At 44.1% G+C, this 20,636-nt stretch overlaps 1 protein-coding gene across 1 annotated transcript in view; it reads right to left on the reverse strand.

The window, feature by feature from the left end:
* The window catches only part of LOC137369929 (charged multivesicular body protein 4c-like), a 64,975-nt gene that overhangs the window by 24,164 nt on the left and 20,175 nt on the right, over positions 1–20,636 (reverse strand). The gene's annotated exons all lie outside the window — the stretch shown is intronic.

The following is a 20,636-nucleotide window of genomic DNA, read 5'->3' on the forward strand; positions in this document are numbered from 1 at the left end:
ACCCAAGATCAGAATACTTGTTGGACCATTCAATAAAGGGTAAGCTGATGAAAAGGATGAATTGGTAGCACATCTGTTCTATCTTCACCCAAATCTAGCTCAGTACAAATGGCAATTTTTAAAAGCATTTGTACCCTGATCCAGAAATCCAACAAATATAAAATAGCTGTCATTTATATTAGAAGCAATTAATAAACTTGATTTACAGTTAAAAAGATTGTGGTTTACATGACAGAGCCTACTTGCAAGTTCTATCTTGCGCAGTGTCGAGTTATAGCCTTCTTCAGCAATAAAGTACCAAACATCCTTGAGCTGCAGGGTAACCAAAGAATGGGTTCTTTAGCTCAATATGTAGAGGATCCAACAAGGGAGGGTGCAGTGCTGGACCTAATTCTGGGGAACGAAGCTGGACAGGTTGATGTGTTGGTGGGGGAGCATTTTGCTGATAGTGACCGTAACATGGTACAATTTAAGCTTGTTATGGAGAAAGAAATAGACAAGTTGCAAAAAAAAGTTTTGGATTGGGGGAGAGCAAATTTTAATAAAATAAGGCAGGATCTGGCCAAGGTAGACTGGAAAGAGTTACTTGGTTGGGAAATCTACAGAAGAGCAGTGGGGGGCATTCAAAAAGGAAATGGGGAGGGTACAGGCCCAACATGTTCCCTCTAGGGTAATAGGTAGGAGCAACAAGCCCAGAGAACCATGGATGACCAGAAACATTCAGGGTATGATGAGAAGGAAAAGACAGGCTTTTAGCAAAGACAAGGAGAGCAAATCAATGGAAGCATTAGTGGAGTACAGAAAGTGTAGGATGGAGCTTAAGAAAGCAATTAGGAGAGCAAAGAGGGGACATTAGAAAGCTCTGGCTGGTAAAAGCAGGCAAAATCCCAAGATATTCTATAAGTATATCAATGGGAAGAGGATAACCAGGGAAAGAGTAGGACCCATTAGGGACCAAGGGGGAAATTTGTGGGTGGAGCCAGAGGACATTGGTAAGGTGTTGAATGAATACTTCACATCTGTCTTCACCCAAGAGAATGAGGATGTAGGTATGGAACTCAGAGAGACAGACTGTGAGGTTCTTGAGCAAATTGTCATAGGGAGTGACAAGGTATTGGAGGTTTTGGAAGGCTTAAAAGTGGACAAATCTCCAGGTCCGGACAATTTGTGTCCCAGGATGCTGTGGGAGGTGAGGGTGGAGATTGCAGGGGCTCTGACCCTGATTTTTAATTCCTCTCTGGCCACAGGGGAGGTGCCAGAGGACTGGAGAACAGCTAATGTGGTCCCACTATTTAAGAAATGTTGTAGAGATAAGCCAGGGAACTATAGACCAGTGAGTCTCACGTCAGTGGTAGGGAAACTATTGGAGAAAATTCTGAAGGAGAGAATCTATCTCCACTTGGAGAGACAAAATTTGATTAGGAATAGTCAGCATAGCTTTGTCAGAGGGAGGTCATGCCTAACATATTTGATTGAATTTTTTGAGCATGTGACCAGGTGTGCAGATGAGGGTAGTGCAGTTGATGTAGTTTACATGGATTTCAGCAAAGCCTTGACAAGGTCCCACATGGGAGACTTATCAAGAAAGAAAATGCACATGGGATACAGGGTAACTTGATAAGGTGGATTCAAAATTGGCTTAGCTGTAGGAGACAGAGAGTGATGACAGACGGCTGTTTTAGTGACTGGAAGCCAGTGTCCAGTGGCGTACCACAGGGATCTGTGCTGGGTCCCCTATTGTTTGTCATTTATATAAATGACATAGATGACTATGTGGGGGGTAGGATCAGTAAGTTCGCGGATGACGCAAAGATTGGCCGAGTGGTTAACAGTGAGGTTGAGTGTCTTGGGTTACAGGAAGATATAGACGGAATGGTCAAATGGGCAGAAAAGTGGCAGATGGAATTTAACCCTGAAAAGTGTGAGGTGATACACTTTGGAAGGAGAAATGTGACATGGAAGTATTCAATGAATGGCCTGACACTGGGATGTTCCGAAGACCAAAGGGACCTTGTAGTGTCTGTCCATAGATCCCTGAAGGCAGAAAGGCAGGTTAATTGGGTGGTGAAAAAGGCATTTGGGACACTTGCCTTTATCAATCGAGGCATAGATTACAAAAGCAGGGAGGTCACGTTGGAGTTGTATAGAACTTTGGTAAGGCCACAGCTGGAGTACTGTGTGCAATTCTGGTCGCCACATTATAGGAAGGATGTGATTGCACTGGAGGGGGTGCAGAGGCCTTTCACCAGGATGGTGCCTGGGATGGAACATTTAAGCTATGAAGAGAGGTTGGATAGGCTTGGGTTGTTTTCGCTGGAACAGAGAAGACTGAGGGGTGACCTGATCGAGGTGTACAAGATTATGAGGAGCATGGACAGGGTGGATAGGGAGCAGCTGTTCCCCTCAGTTGAAGGGTTAGTTACTAGGGGACACAAGTTTAAGGTGAGGGGCAGGAGGTTTAAGGGGGATTTGAGGAAGAACGTTTTTACCCAGAGGGTGGTGATGGTCTGGAATGCACTGCCTGGGAGGGTGGTAGAGGCGGGTTGCCTCACATCTTTTAAAAAGTACCTGGATGAGCACTTGGCACGTCATCACATTCAAGGCTATGGGCCAAGTGCTGGCAAATGGGATTAGGTAGACAGGTCAGGTGTCTTTAATGCATCGGTGCAGACACGATGGGCCGAAGAGCCTCTTCTGTGCTGTATTATTCTGTGATTCTGTGATGTTAATGACCTCGACTTTGATGTACAGGGCATAATTTCAAAATTTGCAGATGACACAAAACTTGGAAATATGCAAAACTCTGAAGAGGATCATAATAAACTTCAAGAGGAAAGAAAATAAAAGCAAAATACTGCGGATGCTGGAAATCTGAAATAAAAACAAAGTACTGGAAATACTCAGCAGGTCTGGCAGCATCTGTGGAAAGAGAAACAGAGGTAATGTTTCAGGAACTAGACAGGTTGTGAAATGGGTGGACAAGCGGCAGAAGAAAATTTAATGCAGAAAAGTGTGGTGATTTATCTTGATAGGAAGAATGAAGAGAGGCAATATAAAGAGAACCAAAGAATACTTTGCGTCTGGCTTCATAGAAGGCGGGACTATGCAGATACTGTAGTTAAGGAAGAGTGTGAAGTATTGAAGCAAGAGAGGAAATAGCGGAAGGTCTGATCATCATTTTCCAGTCCTCACTGGATACAGGTATGGTGCCAGAGGATTGGAGGACTGCTAACGTTGTACCTCTGTTTAAAAAGGAAGCGAAAATAGACCGAATAATTACAGACCAGTCTTCAGTAGTGGGCAAATGTTTGGAATCTATTCTGAGAGACAGGATGAACTGTCACTTAGAAAGGCAGAGATTAATCAAGGATAGTCAGCATGGATTTGCTAAGGGAAGATCTTGTCTGACCAATTTGATCAAATTTTTTGAAGTAACAAGGAAGAGTGATGAGAGTATTGCAGTTGATGTGGTCTACATGGATTTTAGCAAAGCTTTTGACAAGGTGCGACATGGCAGACTGATTAAAAAAATAAATTTCCATGGGATTCAGGGAAATGCAGCAAGGTGGATACAAAATTGGCTCAATGGCAGGAAACAAAGGGTAATTGTTGATGGGTGTTTTTATGACTGGAGGGCTGTTTCCAGTGGCGTTCTGCAGGCCTCAGTACTGGGTCCCCTGCTTCTTGTGGTATATATTAACGATTTGGACGTAAATGTAGGGGGCATGATCAAGAAGTTTGCAGACAACACAATGATTGGCCGTGCGGTAGATAGCGAGGAGGATAGCTGTAGGCTGCAGGAAGATATTGATGGTCTGGTCAGATGGGCAGAAAAGTGGCAAATGGAATTCAACCTGGAGAAGTGTGAGGTGATGCATTTGGAGAGGTCAAACAAGGCAAAGGAATACACGAGTAATGGGGAAATACTAAGAGGTGTGGAGGAAGTGAGGGACTTTGGAGTAAATGTCCACAGATCCCTGAAGTGAACAGGATAGGTCGGTAATGTGGTTAAGAAGGCATATGGAATCTTTTCCTTTATTAGCCGAGGTATAGAATATAAGAACAGGGAGGTTATGCTGGAACTGTATAAATCATTGGTTCGGCAACAACTTGAGTCCTGTGTGCAGTTCTGGTCACCTCATTACAGAAAGGTTGTAATTGCAATAGAGAGGGTACAGAGGAGATTTCCGAGGATGTTGCCAGGACTGGAATAATGCAGCTATGAGGAAAGATTGGAAGGCTGGGGTTGTTCTCCTTGGAACACAGAAGGCTGAGGGGAGATCTGATTGAAATGTACTAAAGTTTGAGGGGCCTATTTACCTTAGCAGAGAGGTCAGTGACTAGGGAGCATAGATTTAAAGTGATTGGTAGAAAGATTAGAGGGGAGTTGGAGGAAACATTTTTTCACCCAAAGGGAGGTGGGGGTCTGGAACTCGCTGCCTGAAAGGGTAGTTGAGGCAGAAACCCTTAACTCATTCAAACAAAGTCTGGATATGCACCTCAAGTACTGTAATCTGCAGGGCTATAGACCAAATGCTGGAATGTGGGATTAGAATGGGTGGAACGTTTTTCAGCTGGCACAGACATGATGGGCCAAGTCATTGAGTCATCAAGTAGCCTTTTTCTGTGTCGTAAACTTTCTATGATTCTAAAGGGGTGCAGGGGCAGAGGGACCTGGATGTATATGTGCACAAATCATTGAAGGTGGCTGGGCAGGTTGAGAAAGCACTTAATAAAGCATATGGTATCCTAGGCTTTATAAATAGTGGCACAGAGTACAAAAGCAGTTTTAATGAACCTGTATAAAACACTGGTTCGGCCTCAACTGGAATATTGTGTCCAATTCTGGGCCCCACTTTTAGGAAGGATGTTAAAGGCATTAGAGAGGGTGCAGAAAAGATTCACAAGAATGGTTCCAGGGCTGAGGAACATCAGTTTTGTGGACTGGAGAAGCTGGGGAATCTTGGAGAAGTTTTGATAGAGACGTTCAAAATCATGAGGGGTCCGGACAATGTTCCCATTGGCGAAAGGATTGAAAACCAGAGGACAATGATTTAAGGTGATTGTTTCTTTTGCCAAAGGCGGCATGACGATAAATGTTTTTATGCAGCGGGTGATTAGGGTCTGGAATGCTCTGCCTGAGAGTATGGTGGAGGCAGATTCAATCGAGGCCTTCAAAAGAAAATCGGATAATTAAATGAAGCGAAAAAATTTGCGGGGCTCTGGAGAAAAGACAGGGGAGTGGACTATATGTATTGCTCCTCCAGAGAGCCAGAACACACACGACAGGCTGAATGGCTTCCATCTGTGCTACAACCATTCTATGATTCTATTATATTGTTAAACTTCGCTAGTGTGGACAACACATTTCAATTATCAGTTGAAAACAAATCAGAGTAGTAGTTCTCAACCTTCTTCATTCAGAACCCCCTATTGCAGAAATCTGAAAATTTTACAACCCCTTTGTTTTCCTGTGACCATAATTTATCCATGACCATCTTAAATACTAAAAAGTTACTCCACTCCTCTTTGCCACTCTGTTCCATGAGGTACTCTCCCATCCCACTCAAGTGCTCCTCTCTGCTATGCACATGGCTGCTGGGCGGAAGCTCCTTAATAAACTTTTGCTTAACCCAGGAGCAGATATTTTTACCTGGCAAAAACTGTTACAATGACAGAAATTTACATTTGCAGCACACAGCTAAAAAATCAACTCCTGGAGCAAGGCAGAAGCATCAGATAGGAGCTGCAACCAGCACTTTGGGTCATATCTGGAAGCAGAATGGCTAGTGGCCACAACTCTTCTCCAAGGAGAAAGCAATTAGTTCAGAACTGTCACCTTAAAAAAATTTTTTTTTAAATCACTGAAGCCATGTGCTGAAAGGAAACAAATTTATTTTTATGCTGTGAAGGTAAATATTTCTTCTTGAGATACAAAAAATTGTCAATACAATTTTTAAGATACTCTTTGTTCCTAAAATACGTATATATTTGCCAAATATTGAAGGTATATGTTGCCAAAATCTTTGCTTAGAATTACTGCACAACAGTGCATAGCACTAAATTATATCATTCAGCAAAATCCAATCTATTGTAATTTCCGAATTGCATATTCTTGATAGCATATTACAGTATTAGCAAAACTGCGAGATGTCTCATTGTTTTGTGCGCACCTCAAAAAGCTAGGTATAGTGTAGGTTTATTAAAACAATATGAACATTAGGAAATAATATTGAATGTTCTGATAATCCAATACACATCTCGGGGAGATGGTGGCAGAGTGGTCATGTTACTGGGCTAATAATCCAGAGGTCCAGGCTTATTCCCTGGGGAAATGGGTTGAAATCCCACAACAGCAGCTGGTAGGATTTAAATTCAATTAATTAATTTTAAAAAGTTAATTAATTTTAAAAATCTGGAAATGGAAGCTGGTAATGGTGTCATGAAACTATTGATTGTTGTAAAAATCTATCTGGTTCACTAATGTCTTTAGGGAAGGAAATTTGCCATCCTTACCCAGTCTGGCCTACATGTGACTCCAGAACACGTGGCTCTTAAATGCCCTCTGAAATGGCCTCGCAAGCCACTCAGTTATAAAAGGCAATTAGGGATGGGCAACAAATGCTGGCCTTGCCAGTGATGCCCACATCCCATGAAAGAATTTTTTAAAAATTATTGTTTTCTCATTTAAATGCAAGACTTAGGGCGGCACAGTGGCGCAGTGGTTAGCACTGCAGCCTCACAGCTCCAGGGACCCGGGTTCGAATCTGGGTACTGCCTGTGTGGAGTTTGCAAGTTCTCCCTGTGTCTGCGTGGGTTTTCTCCGGGTGCTCCGGTTTCCTCCCACAAGCCAAAAGACTTGCAGGTTGATAGGTAAATTGGCCATTATAAATTGTCACTAGTATAGGTAGGTGGTAGGGAAATATAGGAACAGGTGGGGATGTTTGGTAGGAATATGGGATTAGTGTAGGATTAGTATAAATGGGTGGTTGATGGTCGGCACAGACTCGGTGGGCCGAAGGGCCTGTTTCAGTGCTGTATCTCTAATCTAATCTAAACTTGTAACTTACAAGTGATTTCTGAAGGCCTTTTTCCTAAATAAAATGGATAAATTAGCACCACTGGGTGTGACATTATGTAGTTATTGTTTGGCTTGTTTCGGAACACTTTGTACCAGATATATTTAGTCAAATCTTAGGTGAATTTTACTGCATTTTTATTTACAACATTGTGAATTATTGTCCATCAATGCAGAATGACTGTAGTTTGTAAATCGCAGGTTTACACCGAAAATTTCCAAACCACTCGGGGAGATACTAAACAGAAAATAGTCTTCCCTCAAGAGAAATGGGAATCAGTATAAGTTGTTCTCAGCCACCTGCACAGCAACAACATTAGAAATGGTCTGCAAAAACAATGTCTCCCAAAATGCTTGACCTACAACTGATGCATGATTTAGGGATACTGAGAGGAAAGAAAATATTTTGAAATGGGGGCCAAAAACATACATGACTTCATAGTGCTTCATACGAGTTAAACTACAAGAACTATTGTTTACATTTGATCTCACATTCAAATGCCATCGATCATTTCCAAAAATCCTTAAAAGTCTGTAGAACCAAATTCAGTCTAAGCAAAATACTGACTTACTCTACAAAATACTCTACAGTGCATTTATATTTAGAGACAGAAAGGAAGTTTCTAGGAAAGGGAAAAAAAGCAGCCCCAGAGTTTAAACCATTCACCAAATGAGACTTACAGGTGCCAAGATGATCTAACAGAAAAAAGGATGACAGGTTTACGTAGCATTTATCACAGATCAGGCCAGAGAAGACTGAAAGATTTGGAGGCGCTCCTTCTGCAAGTGTGAAGAAAGTGAATAAATTCGAGGTGATCTGTCAAGAGAAACACATGTACCCAATTAAAACATGCAAAATAAAATCATAGGGAAACCATGCAAGAAAATAAAATTTAAAAATGTCAAAGTGCATTCTCTCCTTCCTCTCATGCATTTAGCAGTTAACAAATGAATTTATAAAATGAAGTTTCATAAATGAATAACCATTACCCCTGTATTAGCAGCTCTTTACATGTTCAAAATTAGAATATTCTTTGAAATGTGCTGTATTAATTCCCATTTAATAGTTAGCATCACGCAATAGGTTTGCTTACCGGAATGTCAATTTGCATAAGTTATATATCTTGCATCTGGTATACAAGCAATACAAGCAATCAACTTAGTTGATTTAGTAATTTTGTTCTATTTGATTTACCCTAAGTCTTATTCTCCATTAGTTTTTGGAAGATTTTACTTAGCTTTAAACCAAGCACAAATATGGCAATGTTGCAATCTTGAATAGCAGAGACAAATCAACGTGTGTACTTATGAACCCATAGAACAGTTCTTAAATTACCCCAGTGATAAAACATATTGCATAAACTGACTAGGAAGGTTCAATTCCTACTCCGTACTAACAGCCGAACTTAGAGTACATAATGATTAGACTCAGGAATACTATCATGAATGAAATGCTGTATTGTTCCCAATGTGTACTTGGTTTGTGACGATAGCTTTCTTTAAAATAAAATAAGTCATTCTTTACTTGAATAGGAATTATTACAAGTGTTAAGACTAATATAATTCTAAATGCAGTTGATCCTAATCGATTCTGTCTAAAAGGTTGCTGCTATGTAACCTTATGCATTTTAATATGCATCAGACAGTTGAAGAGAGCATTTCCACCGATAGTAAATTATTTGGCATACATGCAAACTATCACAATTGTTACTCTCTTGCAAAGTTTGCTTCCATACTAGAATGATGTATCTTGGCTGTATAATACGAAATGCTCCAGGCATTCTACAACAGCAGTTCTCAACTGGGAGTCTGTGGTCCCCTAGGGATCTGCAAAATTTCAAGTGGTTTATCCCCACCTGTAGCTTCTCCCAACACCACCAATCTAGCATACGGATGGGGTCAGCTCTTACCAACTGATAAGCAGCATTCACAGTCAGTGCCATAACAGTCCATCCTTGCTTAGTGTAATGTGTTGTGTATTGTTCATTTGAGGCCACCGTACTTTTTTGATGGAGCATGCACGGTGTGCCAATAGGGGGAGACGAAAATAACAGTTCAGTTTACAACAAAAATCAAGTAGGTGATGCTGGTGTGTTTTCTCCCGGAAATCTTGAGTTCTTATAATGGCGATGAGGATGGGATGTGTATTTACTTTATAGCTAGTTATAATTCACTGTGCTTTCAATCATGAACTCCACATAATGCAGATCACAGAATCACAGAATAATACAGTGCAGAAGAGGCCCTTCGGCCCATCGAGTCTGCACCAATGCACTGAAACACCTGACCTGTCTACCTAATCCCATTTGCCAGCACTTGGTCCATAGCCTTCAATGTTATGACGTGCCAAGTGCTCATCCAGGTATTTTTTAAAGGATGTGAGGCAACCTGCCTCTACCACCCTCCCAGGCAGTGCATTCCAGACTGTCACCACCCTCTCGGTAAAAACGTTCTTCCTCAAATCCCCCTTAAACCTCCCGCCCCTCACCTTAAACTTGTGACCCCTCGTAACTGACCCTTAAACTAAGGGGAACAGCTGCTCCCTATCCATCCTGTCCATGTCCCTCATAATCTTGTACACCTCGATCAGGTCACCCCTTAAATATTTCATCCCAGGCAACATCCTGGAATCGCCTCTGCACCCCCTCCAATGCAATCACTTCCTTCCTATAATGTGGCGACCAGAATTGCACACAGTACTCCAACTGTGGCCTTACCAAAGTTCAGTACAACTCCAACATGACCTCCCTGCTTTTGTAATCTATGCCTCGATTGATTAAGGCAAGTGTCCCATATGCCTTTTGCCTTTTTCGCCACCCTATTAACCTGCCCTTCTGCCTTCAGAGATCTATGGACAAACACGCCAAGGTCCCTTTGTTCCTCGGAACTTCCCAGTGTCAGGCCATTCATTGAATATTTCCGTGTCACATTACTCCTTCCAAAGTGTATCACCTCACACTTTTCAGGGTTAAATTCCATTTGCCACTTTTCTGCCCATTTGACCATCCCGTCTATATCTTCCTGTAACCCAAGACACTCAACCTCACTGTTAACCACTCAGCCAATCTTTGTGTCATCCGCGAACTTACTGATCCTACCCCCCACATAGTCATCTATGTCGTTTATATAAATGACAAACAATAGGGGACCCAGCACAGATCCCTGTGGTACGCCACTGGACACTGGCTTCCAGTCACTAAAACAGCCGTCTGTCATCACTCTTTGTCTCCTACAGCTAAGCCAATTTTGAATCCACCTTATCAAGTTACCTTGTATCCCATGTGCGTTTGCTTTCTTGATAAGTCTCCCATGTGGGACCTTGTCAAAGGCTTTGCTGAAATCCATGTAAACTACATCAACTGCACTACCCTCATCTACACACCTGGTCACATGCTCAAAAAATTCTTTCAAATATGTTAGGCATGACCTCCCTCTGACAAAACTATGCTGACTATTCCGAATCAAATTTTACCTCTCCAAGTGGAGATAGATTCCTTCAAAATTTTCTCCAATAGTTTCCCTACCACTGACGTGAGACTCACTGGTCTGTAGTTCCCTGGCTTATCTCTACAACCTTTCTTAAATAGTGGGACCACATTAGCTGTTCTCCAGTCCTCTGGCACCTCCCCTGTGGCCAGAGAGGAATTAAAAATCAGGGTCAGAGCCCCTGCAATCTCCACCCTCGCTTCCCACAGCATCCTGGGACACAAATTGTCCGGACCTGGAGATTTGTCCACTTTTAAGCCTTCCAAAACCTCCAATACCTTGTCACTCCCTATGACAATTTGCTCAAGAACCTCACAGTCTGTCTCTCTGAGTTCCATATCTACATCCTAATTCTCTTGGGTGAAGACAGATGTGAAGTATTCATTCAACACCCTACCAATGTCCTCTGGCTCCACCCACAAATTTCCCCCTTGGTCCCTAATGGGTCCTACTCTTTCCCTGGTTATCCTCTTCCCATTGATATACTTATAGAATATCTTGGGATTTTGCCTACTTTTACCAGCTAGAGCTTTCTCATATCCCCTCTTTGCTCTCCTAATTGCTTTCTTCAGCTCCATCCTACACTTTCTGTATTCCACTAATGCTTCCAATGATTTGCTCTCCTTGTATTTGCTAAAAGCCTCTTTTCCTTCTCATCATACCCTGAATGTTTCTGGTCATCCATGATTCTCTGGGCTTGTTGCTCCTACCTATTACCCTAGAGGGAACATGTTGGGCCTGTACCCTCCCTTTTCCTTTTTGAATGCCCCCACTGCTCTTCTGTAGATTTCCCAACAAGTAACTCTTTCCAGTCTACCTTGGCCAGATCCTGCCTTATTTTACTAAAATTCACTCTCCCCCAATCCAAAACCTTCTTTTGCAACTTGTCTATTTCTTTCTACATAACAAGCTTAAATTGTACCATGTTACGGCCGCTATCACCAAAATGCTCCCCCACCAACACATCAACCTGTCCGGCTTCATTCCCCAGAATTAGGTCCAGCACTGCACCCTCCCTTGTTGGATCCTCTACATATTGAGCTAAAAAGTTCTCCTGTATACATTTTAAGAACTCCACTCCATCTCAGCCCTTAACACGATGACTATCCCAATTAATGTTGGGAAAGTTGAAATCACCTAATATAATTACCCTATTATTTTTGCGCACATCAATTTCCCGCTGAATATCTGGGGGTCTATAATAAACACCTAGCAATGTGGCTTTCCCTTTTTTATTCCTAAACACGACCCATAAAGCTTCAATTGATGCCCCCTCCAAGATCTCATCACTCGTTACTGCAGTAACTGACTCCTTAACTAATATTGCAATGCCCCCTCCTCTTTTACCCCCTCCTCTGTCTCGCCTGAAGATTCTATTTCCCAGGATATTGAGCTGCCAATCCTGCCCCTCCCTCAACCATGTCTGCGTGATGGCTACTATATCACAATTCCACGTGTCAATCATTGCCCTTAACCTGCAATACTCCTGGCATTAAAGTAGAGGCCTTCCATCCTGGTCTTACTCCCTTGAAACTTACTTCCGCTGTATTCCCTCTGACTTGTTTGCTTTCCTGTGCTTAGCTGTGTCCCTATTCTGCGTCCCCTCACCCTGCCAAATTAGTTTAAACTCCTCCCAACAGCACTAGCAAACCCACCAGCAAGGATGTTAGTCCCCCTCTGGTTCAGATGTAGACCGTCCCACTTGTACAGGTCCCACCTTCCCCAGAAACGGTCCCAGTGGTCCAGGAATCTATAACCCTCCCTCCTGCACCAACTCTTAAGATTGTCAAATATGGACAATGTTCGGGTTTGTGCACAGCAGGCCTTGTACCTTTGTGCTGCGTTAGCTGCTCAGCCGTTTTGTCTCAGACATCAATGCGAGGGTAGTTTGGTTTGCTCAAACCTTAGAGAAGCATTTATTGCAGCATTGTACCACCACATGAAATATGCATTTTCTTCTTCCACCTGCTTTTACTTTTGGGAGGGGGTTACTCTTGAAGTCCTCAACATTGACTCCGGATCCCATGAAGTCTCATGGCATCAGGTCAAACATGGTCAAGGAAACGCCCCCAGTCGACAGATGAATCAGTACTTCTCCATGTTGAACATCAATTGGAAGAAGCGCTGAGGGTAGCAAGTGTACAAAATGTATTCTGGGTGGGGAACTTCGATGCCCATCACCAAGAGTGGCTCGGTAGCACCATTACTGACCGAGCCCTAGCTGCTAGACTGTGCCTGTGGCAGGTGGTGAGGGAACCAACAAGAGGAAAAAACCTACTTGACCTCATCCCCACCGATCTAACTGTCTCAGATGCATCCGTCCATGACAGTATTGGTAGGAGTGACCACCGCACAGTCCTTGTGGAGACAAAGACCATCTTCACATTGGAGATACCCGCCATTATGTTTTGTGGCACGACCATCGTGCTCAATGGGATAGATTTTGAACAGATCTAGCAACTCAAAACTGGGCATTCATGAGGTGCTGTGGGCCATCAGTAGCAGCAGAACTGTATTCAACCACAATCTGTAACCTCATGGCCCGGCATATCCTCTACTCTACCATTAGAGACGTTGGAGGCAGTTCAGAGGAGGTTTGCTAGATTGATACCTGGAATGAGCGGGTTGCCTTATGAGGAAAGGTTGGACTGACTGGACTTGTTTTCACTGGTGTTTAGAAGAGTGAGGGGAGACTTGATTGAAATTTATAAGATCCTGACCGGTCTTGACAAGGTGGATGTGGAGGATGTTTCACCTTGTGGGTGGGTCCAGAACAAGGGGGCACAGTTTTAACATTAGGGGTAGTCCTTTTAGGACAGGGATGAGGAGAAATTTTTTCTCAGAGGGTTGCGTGACTTTGGAACTCTGCCTCAGAAGGTGGTGGAGATGGGGTCATTGAATGTTTTTACGGCGGAGGTAGATAGGTTCTTGTTAGGCAAGGGAATCAAGCGTTATCGGGGTAGATGGAAGTGCGGAATTCGAAACACAAACAGAACAGCCATGATCTTATTGAATGGCGGAGCAGCCTCGAGGAGCCGAATGGCCGACTTCTGCTCATAATTCGTATGTTCGAATTACCATCGAGCCAGGGAACTGATCCTGGTTCAATGAAGAGTGCAGGAGGGCACGCCAGGAGCACCACCAGGCATACCTAAAAATGAAGTATCAGTTTGGTGAAGCTACAATACAGGACTACTTGCATGCCAAAGAGTGGAAGCAGCATGCGATGGACATGGCTAAGCGATCCCAAAACTAACGGATTAGACCAAAGTTCCGCAGTTCTGCCACATCCAGTTGTGAATGGTGGTGGACAATTAAACAACTAACAGGAGGAGGAGACTCCACAAATATCCCCATCCTCAACGATGGGGGAGACCAGCACATCAGTGCAAAAGACAAGGCTGAATCATCTGCATCCATCTTCAGCCAGAAGTGCCAAGTGGATGACCCATCTCAGCCTCCTCTTGAGGTCCCCAGCATCACAGATGCCAGTCTTCAGCCAATCCGATTCACTCTCCATGTAATATCAAGAAATGGCCGAAGGCACTAGATACTGCAAAGGCTATGGGCCCTGACAACATTCCGACAATGTACTGAAGACCTGTGCTCCAGAACTAGCCGCACCCCTTGCCAAGCTGTTCCAGTACAGCTACAGCACTGGCATCTACCTGACAATGTAGAAAAATGCCCAGGTATTTCCAGCCCACAAAAAGCAGGGCAAATCCAATCCAGCCAATTACCACCCCATCAGTCTACTCTCAATCATCAGTAAAGTGATGGAAGGGGTCGTCGACAGTGCTATCAAGCGGCACTTGTTCAGCAATAACCTGCTCGCTGATGCTTAGTTTGAGTTCCGCCAGGGCCACTCAGCTCCTGACCTCATTACAGCCTTGGTTCAAACATGGACAAAAGAGCTGAATTCCAAAGGTGTGGTGAGAGTGACTGACTTTGATATCAAGGCAACATTTGACCGAGTGTGGCATCAAGGAGCCCTAGCAAAATTGAAGTCAATTGGAATCGGGCGAAAACTTTCCGCTGGTTGGAGTTATACCTAGCACAAAGGAAAGTGGTTGTAGTTGTTGGGTGATCAATCATCTCAGCTCTAGGACATCACTGCAGGAGTTCCTCAGGGTAGTGTCCTAGGCCCAACCATCTTCAGCTGCTTCATCAATGACCTTCCCTCCATCATAAGGTCAGAGTGGGCATGTTTGAAGGTTGCACAGTGTTCAGTACCATTCGCAACTCCTCAGATACTAAAGCAGTCCACATCCTTATGCAGCAAGACCTGGACAACATTCAGGCTTGGGCTGATAAATGGCAAGTAACATTCGCGCCACACAAGTTCCCTGCAATGACCATCTTTAACAAGAGAGAATGTAACCATCTCCCCTTGACATTCAATGGTATTACCATCACTGAATCCCCCACCATCAACATCCTGGGGTTACCACTGACCAGGAACTTAACTCTACCAGCCATATAAATACTGGGGCTACAAGAGCAGGTCAGAGGCTGGGAAATCTGCAGTGAGTAACTCTCCACCTAATCCCCCAAGACCTGTCCACCATTTGCACGACACAAGTCAGGTGTGTGATGGAATAGTCACTGCTTGTCTGGATGAGAGCAGCTGCAACACTCAAGAAGCTCTAAACCAACCAGGAACATGCAGCCCACTTGATCGACCCCCTCGCCACAACCAGCACTCAGTGGCAGCAATGTGCACCATCTACAAGATGCACTGCAGCAACTTGCCAAGGCTCCTTCAACAGAATCTACCAAATCCACAACTTCTGCCACCGAGAAGGACAATGACAGCAGATGTGTGAGAACACCACCACTCACAAGTTCCCCAAGTGACACACCATCCTGCTTTGGAACTAAATTGCTGTTCCTTTATTGTAGCTGGGTCAAAATCCTGGAATTCCCTCCCTAATTGCTCTGTGGGTGTACCTACACCACATGGATTGCAGCAGTTCACGAAGGGGACTCATGACCACCTTCTCAAGGGCAATTAGGGATGGGCAATAAATGCTGACTTTGCCAGTGATGCTCAGATCCCATGAACAAATGGGCCAAATGGTAGCCTTCTGTGCTTTACTTTTCTATGATTCTGTTCTGCAGACACTCTTCTGTGTGGGACAGAAGAGTGTCTGCAGAGACTCATCGACAGGATTGCCGCTGCCTGCAACGAATTTGGCCTAAACATCAGCCTCAAGAAAACAAACATCATGGGACAGGTCGTCAAAAATTCTCCATCCATCAATATCGGTGACCACGCTCTGGAAGTGGTTCAAGAGTTCACCTACCTAGGCTCAACTATCACCAGTAACCTGTCTCTCAATGCAGAAATCAACAAGCGCATGGGAAAGGCTTCCACTGCTCTGTCCACACTGGCCAAGAGAGTGTGGGAAAATAGCGCACTGACACAGAACACAAATTTCCGAGTGTATCAAGCCTGTGTCCTCAGTACCTCTGCTCTATAGCAGCGAGGCCTGGACAACGTATGTCAGCCAAGAGCGACGTCTCAATTCATTCCATCTTCGCTGCCTCCGGAGAATACTTGGCATCAGGTGGCAGGACCGTATCTCCAACACAGAAGTCCTCGAGGTGGCCAACATCCCCAGCATATACACCCTACTGAGCCAGCGGCGCTTGAGATGTCTTGGCATGTGAGCCACATGGAAGATGGCAGGATCCTCAAGGACACATTGTACAGCGAGCTCGTCACTGGTATCAGACCCACCGGCCATCCATGTCTCTGCTTTAAAGCTCTTTGCAAACGCGACATGATGTCTGTGACATTGATCACAAGTCGTGGGAGTCAGTTGCCAGTGATCGCCAGAGCTGGCGGACAGCCATAAAGGTGGGGCTAAAGAGTGGCGAGTCGAAGAGACTTAGCAGTTGGCAGGAAGAAAGACAGAAACGCAAGGGGAGAGCCAACTGTGTAACAGCCCCGGCAACCAATTTTACTGCAGCACCTGTGGAAGAGTCTGTCACTCTAGAATTGGCCTTTATAGCCACTTCAGGCGCTGCTTCACAAACCACTGACTACCTCCAGGCGCTTACCCATTGTCTCTCAAGACAAGGAGGCCAAAGAAAGATTATGTTCAGAGAGAGCGAGGACACTGGAGACAATGAGGGCACTGGAGACAATGAGGGCACTGGAGACAATGAGGGCACTGGAGACAATGAGGGCACTGGAGACAATGAGGGCACTGGAGACAATGAGGGCACTGGAGACCGCAAGTGCTCCTGGTGTGAGTACTCTGATTAATACACAACTGAACTTGTCGGGCCCACTTAGTACAACTTACTTATGCAAAGTTAGATTTTCAGCACTGACAACACTGCAAACAAAGCACCAAGCCAGGATGAACAATGACCATGACATGTACATGCTCTTGTCAAAGATACCTCCAAGTCTTGACAAAATTGTTGCTCAGCAACAGCAACAAGTTTCACATTAAGTAAGTAAAACAAAAATAATAAATATGCATGCTTAATTGTATATAACTAATTTTTATACAGAAAAATACCTGTGACGTGGAATCTTTAACAACACAGGAAGGGGGTTGCAGAAGCAAAAAGGGTGAGAACTCCTAATGTATGATTGTCAGCTCTGGCTCAGTTGGTAGCACTCTCTCCTTTGAGTCACAAGGTTCTGGTTTTAAGTCCCACTACAGGGCTTGAGCACAAAAGGGTGGCACTCCAGTGCAGTACTATTTCAAAGTAGAGCAGGAGCTTCATCCCCAGTGTGCTGGCTAATTTATCCCTCAATCAACATCACAAAAACAGATTATCTGTTCATCACACTGCAAGTTGGCTGCTGTGTTTCCTACATCATACTTGTGACAATACTTCAAATGTACTTCATTGGCAGTAAGGTACTTTCATTTGTCTGGTGGTCATGAGAAGTGTGAAATAAATGCAAGTTTTTTGTCTCTAAGATGAAGGTAACTCTTCCTCTGTGATGAAGTTACAACAGTCAGGACCTGTAGAAATTATTTCAACTGCAGTGTAGAGGAATCTTAGAAATGAGTGCAGTACACATTCCATGCTAAAGAATTATTTTTGGCATCTCACCAGCAATATTTAAATTTTTATCACAATGCATTTTCCAAAATTCTGGAGTAGAATATTTACACATACATAAATATACTATGTGAATATAATTTTGTGCTGTGCAAAAACACACCATAACAATTAAAACATACAAAATATCAAATGTCTCTTTGAATGTATTCAATCAGTAACTGGGTCATACAAACCAAGAAGGTCAGCCAATCATCACCACCAACAGCAGCCAGTCAGTCTGTCACTAGAAGGCAGCTATTAGAAGCCAGCCAGACCACACCCAAAAACCAGCCCCTGGAAGCTACCCGTTCACTGCCCATCCAAGGCTTAAGAATTTTACCTTTAAGGCCGACTGCACTTCACATATCTTTTGTGCTCCCTATTCTCACATCTCTCCAGCTTTTACCAAGTCTCGCGCTGCACTGACATCACGGGCAGAATTTTACATTGGGCAGGAAGCCCTGCTCACTGGCCAAAATTGTCAGTGGCGAGCCTGCCTCCGCCGGGCCTGGGGGGCCAGGCAAGATTTTTTGCTCCCCAGGCCCTTAATTGGCCTTGGGTGGACTTCCACCTCCTTGAGGCAGGAAGTCCCACCTAATGGAGCTGCCGGCCAATCAATGGGCTGGCAGCTTTTAGTCCCAGCAGTGCTACCGGGAGCAGTGGCCACTGCTGGGACTATACCCAGCCATCGGAGGCAACAGGAAGGATGGCCCTGGAACTCAGGTAAGTTTTTAGGGCCTCGATGGGGACATTCGGCTTGGCTTGGGAAAAGCAAGGGGAGTCAGTTCGGCGTGGGGAGTGATCTGCATTGGGGGCGTTTGGGGCTTCGGGGGCGACCCTCCATGGGGCACAGGGTGCCCGATCAGGAGGGTGCCCCCCCCCCCCCCCCACCCAGCCCACAAGAAGGCTGCCTGGTTATCAGGTGGGGTTCATGGGGCCTTTGCCATCTGGCTGCCAAGGGTAAAATACCCACGATGGCAGGAGGAGGTCCTTAAGTGCCAGTTAATTGTCCACTTAAGGGTCTTGATTGGCCTGCGGTGCGTGGGCCATTTCTTGCCGCCGCCGCCCCACATAAAATTGCAGTAGGTCGGTAATGCCACCCCCCACCCCACAACTCCCATTCAATTTTACATCCCCGTCCCTCACAACCAGCCCACTCGTTGGGGGGCCTTAAAATTCCAGCCCATGTCTCTTATCTCTCTTATGCTGCAGGGGAAAGTGACAGAGACTGTTGTTTTGAAACAAAAAGGAAACAAAAAAGAAAGCAAAGCGATAACTGCCATTTAACACAAAGTTGTAGCATCTGACTTTTCATCTCGCCAGATGAGCTAGGTGCTTATGTGAAAAGGAATCAATGCATGATGTACCAATACCTTGTCGTCTGGCCACACATCTAATACCGTTAATTAATCTTTCTGCACTTAATACCATGATCTGCTAAACTGGATTCTGAGTTTTTGCAAAGCCGTCAACCTTCAGATTAAAGAACTGAAATTGATGAGATGAATTTTGCAAGGAGTGAAATAATTGGGGAGGCGGTGGCATAGTGGTATTGTCACTGGACTAGTAACCCAGAGACCCAGGGTATTGCTCTGGGGACATGGGTTCAAATCCCACCACAGCAGAAGGTGGAATTTGAAGTCAATTAATAAATCTGGAATTTTAAAAAAAAGCTAGTCTAATGATGGCCATGAAACCATTGTCGATTGTTGTAAAAACCCATCTGGTTCACTAATGTCCTTTAGGGAAGGAAATCCGCTGTCCTTACCTGGTCTGGCCTACATGTGACTCCAGACCCACAGCAATGTGGTTGACTCTTACATGCCCTCTGAAATGGCCTAGCAAGCCACTCAGTTGTATCTAACCACTACAAAGTCAATAGCACTGTGGGTGTACCTACCCCACATGGACTGCAGCAGTTCAAGAAGGCAGCTCACCACCACCTTCTCAAGGGCAATTAGGGATGGGCAATAAATGCTGGCCTGGCCAGTGACGCCCTCATCCCATGAATGAATTTTAAAAAAAATTAACAAACTGCAAATCAGTGATGGTTTGCTGATTACTATTAAATATCACTATTTGAATGAAGAACGATTGTATTCATACACCATACATTTACAATTACAAGGGGAAAAACTGTTTAGGAAAGAAACATAAGGAAAATACAGGTAGAAAGGAAGTCCACAGCACTTATAATGACCATGAAATTGCAGTGCACTAGGGGCCCTGACAACAGAGTAGCCCTGGTACAGCATAAAATCATGCAAATATTCACAAAATTTCTAAGATAGCTTAGATGTTTAAGTTACTTGAGCTTTTCAAATGAAAACACCTTGTTCTACCTTGGTAATTCCAAAAAAGAAACTCTACTTCCTTTAATATTGCCCATTTGGATTATGGCTAATTGGTATACATAAAACTGCAGATATTAAAAGTAACAACATTTTGCAGAAGTAAAAACATGTATTGATATAGCACCTTTACCGCAATAAAACACCCCAAGGCACTTCACATGAATATTATCAAATAAAATTTGACCCCAAGCCACATAAAGAGATAGATTTTAAGAAGTGCCTTAAACAGCATGTGTCAGCTGTGGCTGAGTTGCTGGCACTCTTGCCTCCAAGTCAAAAGGTTGTGGACTCAAATCCCACTCCAGGACATGAGAGCAAAAATCAAGGCTGACACTCCACTGCATTACTGAGGGAATGCTGCATTGTTGAAGGTGCCATCTTTCTGATGAGACGTTAAACCAAGACCCTGTCTACCGTAGAAGATCCATCGCATTATTTTTAAAAACAGCAAGGGAGTTATCCCCACTGTCCTGGTCAATATTTATCTCTCAATCAACATATCAAAAACAGATTATCGGCTGCTACATTCTCTACATTGCAATAATGACTACAGTCTAAAACCAGCCTTGTCAACCATGCAAAGCTTTCCTTACTAACATCTGGGGACTTGTGCCAAAGTTGGGAAGCTATCCCACAGACTATTC

The sequence above is a fragment of the Heterodontus francisci genome, chromosome 5, assembly GCF_036365525.1.
Source record: "Heterodontus francisci isolate sHetFra1 chromosome 5, sHetFra1.hap1, whole genome shotgun sequence".
NCBI lineage: Eukaryota > Metazoa > Chordata > Chondrichthyes > Heterodontiformes > Heterodontidae > Heterodontus > Heterodontus francisci.